General features: G+C 37.8%; 1 long non-coding RNA gene across 2 annotated transcripts in view; it reads left to right on the top strand.

Annotated features, from left to right (window-relative positions):
* Positions 1-4452, top strand: part of LOC138369050 (uncharacterized) — an 8491-nt gene extending 4039 nt beyond the window's left edge. Inside the window, exons 2-4 of one of the 2 annotated variants that reach the window (XR_011229742.1) lie at positions 2248-2617; positions 3134-3204; positions 3918-4452. This is a non-coding gene — a long non-coding RNA (uncharacterized lncRNA). Of the gene's footprint in view, positions 2618-3133; positions 3205-3917 lie in introns of both variants that reach the window. The other variant, XR_011229741.1, reaches the window with a different exon arrangement.
* The last annotated feature ends 1596 nt before the right edge of the window (positions 4453-6048 follow it).

The raw sequence follows: 6048 nt of genomic DNA, 5'->3' as shown, positions 1-6048 counted from the left end.
CGAGGGACCCCACCACGTTACGCAGTAATTGGTTCCACATATCAACAACCCTGTTACCGAACCAGTATTTACCCAAGTCTTTCCTAAATCTAAACTTTTCCAATTAATACCCATTGTTTCGTGTTCTGTCTAGAGTTGATACTTTTAATACCCTATTAATATCCCTTTTTGTTAAGTCCATTCATCCGCTTGTAAGCTTCTATATACTAGATTATATATTAAATCTACATAAAATCCCTTTTTACGTCACCTATCGCTGGGTTCATGTCTCGCTCAAAGACCGGCCCACACCCCATACCATGACTTTCCAATCTATTTGACCCAAAAAATTTAGGCTATTAAAATCAGCTTTTTGAAAATCAGGCACCATAACAGAATTTTCTTACAGGTCGGTTCCATTCTATGCAAAATCTGATTTCTTTGTGAACACTGTTCCCTAGCTCACCACCTATTACGAAGTCATTAATTTGTTTCGCTGTTGGTTAACACAAAATCTAAAATATTATTTTCCTGAGTTGGTTCCTTAATGTGTTGTGTAAGAAAACAATCTTCAATTAATTCTAGGAAATCTTCTGCTTCACTATTCCCTGATTTGTTCAACCAGTTTATTCCACTAAAATTAGTCGCCCATGACATAAATACTGTTAGATCTAGATGCTTTAGATATTTCATCCCATAGATGCTTTGCTTCCATTCTGTCTACATTTGGTGGCCTATATATAACTCCTATTATAATATTATTTGCTTTTTCGTTTAATTCTATGCAAATAGTTTGTGGCTCGGTTTTGATTCCCTCTTTGAGACATTTCTAATTGTCCCTAACATGTATGGCTACTCCCCCTCGTCTAATATATCGATCTGTGTGAAATGTTTTAAATCCATTTTTGATATTCGGCTAATAGTTCTCTATTTTCTACATTCATCCACGTTTCGGCAAGTGCAATTATAATTTTTTTTTTCTGTGCAGACAAGAGCATTTAATTCGTTATTTTTATTTCTTTGACTTCTACTGTTAGTGTAATATACCCTAAGTGAATTGTTATTTTGAGGCCCTTTTCTTTCCCTGATCATTTCGCCAATTCCTTTCTCCCACAAACCCATACTTTTATTACCTTCTTCTCCAAATCAATTCCCGTACCACTCTACTAAGTTTTAACCCGAACACCTCTAACCACTGGTTCCATCGAGCTCGCAACAACCCCAGCCCTCCATAGATACACCCCATCACGAGCATACATTTCATTTCTTCCATACAAGTGTTCCCATTTGTCTATGAAAGATATTGCATTTGATTTGAAATCTTTCCATCCGGCAATTGACACAAAGTGCCCTCGACATCCATTCATTTCCCACTCCCTTTCTTGGAGGAATGCCACATATGATCGGGATTCCTCCCTTGCTCCTAATTCAATGGCTATCCTGAATCTGTTGGTTCCTCACTCCGAACTTGACCAACATCATTACCCCCTGCATTTTTTTATACAATAAAATTTATTAATTTTTTATATACATACATACATTATTTTATACATATATTTTTATATATTTTTATTATATACAATAACCAGACACAAATCATATATGTAAATCATATTATATTTAAATCATAAATCATATTATATCATGTTTATAAAAATACTGAATTAAAAAAAACATTTTATTTACATATAATTTGTAATTATGAGAAGCTCTGGCGTCGTCTTGACTGTCCTCCTGTTTCAGTCGTCGTCTGTGAAATCAACAAACTTTGTCGTCGTCATAAACTACTTCTCTCTCGTCTCAATGGCGTTTGTCAGGTTCATTCATCTGAGCCACAATATACGATTACACGGTAGTGGTATTTTCCAAGGTTGGCTGGGAATTAGCAAAGTGTCCACTTGACGTGGGCATATTTGTTGATTGGTAAGCATACTTCAGGGTATACTCCTTGAACCCCACCCTTGGAATGGAGATTTTCGTTCGGCGGTGAATATTTGCAGATTTGATCAGATCTCTTATGATTTCTCGATGTTGAGTTTGAACGGTGGGTCTCTTGTAATAAGAAAGTTCATTCTCATTCACCCGCCGTCGCTTGAATAATGTGACGTGGGGCTCAAAACTGTAATTCTGTAGGCGTAGACCTTGCTTGTCCAGTAGGGCAATAATCTCCCGCCGCAGATCGAAAAGATTGTGACTCTTGAATCTTTACGAAGATGACACTTGTGTCAAAATTCCCTAAGCCATCTAAGATGATGCTGGCTGTTTCAGTTATTTCAGTCGTCGTCTGAGAAATCAACAAACTTTGTCGTCGTCTTAAACTTCTTCTGTCTCGTCTAAATGGCGTTTGTGTCGGGTTCATTCACCTTAGCCACAATATACGAATACACAGTAGTGGTATTTTCCAAGGGTGGCTTGGAATTAGCCAATGCCTAGTGAATGGTCCAGGACGGACCGACACGTCGTCGTCCCTTCACCTTCTAGTGTGGTCTGGTCGACATACTCTAGCCACGTTGACTCGTCGCCTGCACACGACAGGAAGGAACCGAGATTCTCTCTGAGGAAAAGCCAAGAAGATGGAACCTGTTGCAGCCGTTCCAGACTACAGGCACATCACCCTCGGCTACTTCTTATTAGACTGGTAAGGAGTTGGGACAGTGTTAATAAATGAGTAGTGAAGACGAGTTAGAATTGGTCAGTGGGAAATTTGTCAAAGATCAACAGATTATCCTCCAAACTAAGCTGGGTCTCTTAAGCTTGTAGTGAAAGAAGCCACGTTAGGTTCTTGTATGTTTGTTCCTGCTTTTAAATAGTGATGTATATGCACTAAAATATGGAAGGACTGCAATGGGATTGAACTCGGGTCCCTAGACACGTACTATCAGTTGAACCATGACTAAAATACCTCGAGTATACTTACTCGAAGTTTGAAAGGTACCAACATTAGTGACTATAAATGTATCGGTAAAACAATGTATATTTGTTTTAAAGAAAATCTGAATTTGCGTATATATATACATATATATATATAATATATATATATATATATATATATATATATATATATATATATGTATGTATATATATATATATATATATATATATATAATATAGCAGGTTGAATATTAAATAACGTTCCTATTTCGTAATTTCACAGATGGAGGGGTAAATGAGCTTGACCAGACGGATGTTGCGTACATAATTCGTCAACTAATTGAGAAGTTCATGGTAAGTACAACAACCTCTTATTAAATTGCTCGATAAATGCAAACTAAACCGCCATAACAAAGGAAAGATGTACAGGTTTCGTAAATGTTCGATTAATCCTCTTCCATTTCGTAGCACTTAATGTCTCTCAGTCAAAAATTTAGCTTCATTGCACGTATTAACCCCATTAAAAAGTTAAGAATATATGACTGAGCAATTGCAGAAAGCCTATTGGCCCATATGAGACTGCTCTTGTTTATATTCACCCAGTCTCAAACATATGTCTAACCTACGCTTGAAACAATCGATGTACCCTAATTGCGTGTTACGCGGTAATTGGTTCCGCACAAATTCTACCATGTTACCGAACCAGTATCTGATTACACAGAGATCGCAATAGCGTGATGCATCAAATGAAGAAATCCATAAGGGCCGTGATGAGGGTTCGAACCTTCTCCCTATTGAAGCTGTGGGAGCCTTGTGAGGGCAGGTGCACTAAAAATGGCATTTTTTTTACCATGTCGTGGCGCAGTCGAATAAGATGCGTCAGAGATCAACACAGTCGTAGGTTCGAACCCTACTGAGGGCCTTTTTTCCTTATAGATTTATTCATATATTTATTCATTCTTCACCTTTCTAGAGAATGTAATTTAAGCTTTGTCATTCTTTAAATGATTTATATATTTAATTACTATTTGTGCACTGTATCCATATTAACGTTTTCTTATCCTCAGATAAGTACACCGAAGCTCGACGTCTTAAAAGGCATGGGAAGTTTGGATAACAATGTCGTATGTGAAGGTTCAAAAGTCGCCGGAGCGGTTTGATTATGAGAAAGGAGCTAGTTGCCCTCCTGAACAAGAGGTCTACACTTTAAGAAAGATTTAACCCCCACGTCCTTATTTAAGTGACGCTGGGTAGATAAGGAACTTTGCTATTTCAAGACGCCCAAGGTTCTCTCACAACATAAAGCAATCATAAACGTGAAACTCTGCAGACATACCCCACCGAACCAATATCGGTGTCCCAAGGGTGAACTTCAAGGAGCATTTCTCTAAGAATGCTGTGGAATCTAATAACATGTCAACAGCCTGAATAATGCCCAGCAACCTTTGGATAAAACTATTACCCTGTATTCCTATATTGAGGCTACAATGAATAAATAAAATCTAGACAACTGAAAAGACAACAAAGTTTGTAGATTCCTCCTAGGAAAAATGAAAAGATTAAAACGAACGGACAAACAGAATCTAGACAACCAAAAGACAAAGCTTCTCATAATAACAAATTATATGTAAATTATAATTTGTTCTTAAATTAACGAGTAATGGGTAGTTCGATGACCATTACTAAAACTGAATTTGTCTCTCTTCAGTATTTTTATAAACATGAATGTTATACAAATTGTATCTTTTATCATTAATTGTATATATATACCAGAAATCTTATTTTCCAATTGGGTTTTAAAAATGTTTACACAAAAATCATAAAGATATTAAAAGGGAAGAGTCACTCTTTACTAATACATATTCATTTATAACTGGATCATTTTACACTTAAAATAGGAAATTTCCCAATTATAACAATTAACTATTTAAAACTTCTAATAATATATCACCATGATTTTTTAGCTTTTAAGCCTAACTACAAATTTATACTCAAATATAGGTATTTTGAATATTATTCAGGTTAAAATATGAATAAAGTTTAATATTATTGCAATACCTGTGACGTCACCGCAAGGATATAGTAAACTATTTTCTTAAGCCCTCTTGAGCGAGAATTTTGCACATCTTGTCTTCTCTAAATCCTGTACTAAAATCTTGGTTCTCACATGAATGGCAGCGTGTGTGTGGGGCCATAATGGTTTGGACAGCCAAGATAATTTGGCCATCCTAACGGGTTGAACGGCCAAGAGAACTTATCTCGCGACCCGAGGATTCCTGAATGAGTTGACAAAAAACCCAATTGAAATGTTATAAAACACAAGACATGGAAAGGTTAATTTTAAAGTTTAGGGATGACGTAAGTACAGTTTCTCTGAGCATGGAAGCCCTTATATGATTACATCTTAAAACTAAAGTATGTATTTCTTAAGCAAAACCTTTCGAAGAGTTACAAGAAAGTAAGTAATTATCAAAAGGCACCAAACCAGAAAGGATATGTAGCACCATCAAATGAGCAAAATAATCAGAGGGCGCTAAATATCACCAAGCATGCCAATACGAGAACAAAAATGCATAAGGCGAACGATATCAAAAGTATGTCGCCAAGAATTCTATTGAGGGACAGGTGACTGCGAGGGGCAGTCGGAAAGCAAGACACACGCTCGTCCTGGAAGTCGGGACATTCAAGGACATGCACGACCGTAAGAAGGACAATAAGGAGCAGGGCGGCGCTCCATCAAGTGACCATGGGTTAAGCGAGTATGGCCAATACGCAACCTCGCCAGAGCCGTTTCCCACCGCCGGTTACGGTGGAAGGAGGACGGCCACAAGGAAACAACATTTAAGAGTACGTAGCTTGTTACCAGTAACAGACAACCAAGAAGCCTGCCAACGGGTAAGGACTGAGGAATGGATAACCGGGTAAAAGTCGGAATACGGAATGCCTTTACGAGAGATGGGACAAGACCGGACAGCTTCCTTGGCGGCAGCATCCGCACGCTCATTTAAAGACACACGAATATGACTGGGAACCCAACAAAACTCAACCGACTTAAATTTACTGTGAACAAGAAACAGCCAATGCTGGATCTCGACAACTACTGGATGGACCGGATTAAAGGACCCGAGAGCCATGAGGGCATTACGAGAGTCAACAACAACTACAAAGGAAGATGACAGCGAGAAAGCAGGAGACGAA

The sequence above is a fragment of the Procambarus clarkii genome, chromosome 26 (genome assembly GCF_040958095.1).
Source record: "Procambarus clarkii isolate CNS0578487 chromosome 26, FALCON_Pclarkii_2.0, whole genome shotgun sequence".
Lineage (NCBI taxonomy): Eukaryota > Metazoa > Arthropoda > Malacostraca > Decapoda > Cambaridae > Procambarus > Procambarus clarkii.
The sequence above is the reverse complement of the archived record's forward strand: the minus strand, read 5'-3'. Positions and strand labels throughout refer to the sequence as shown.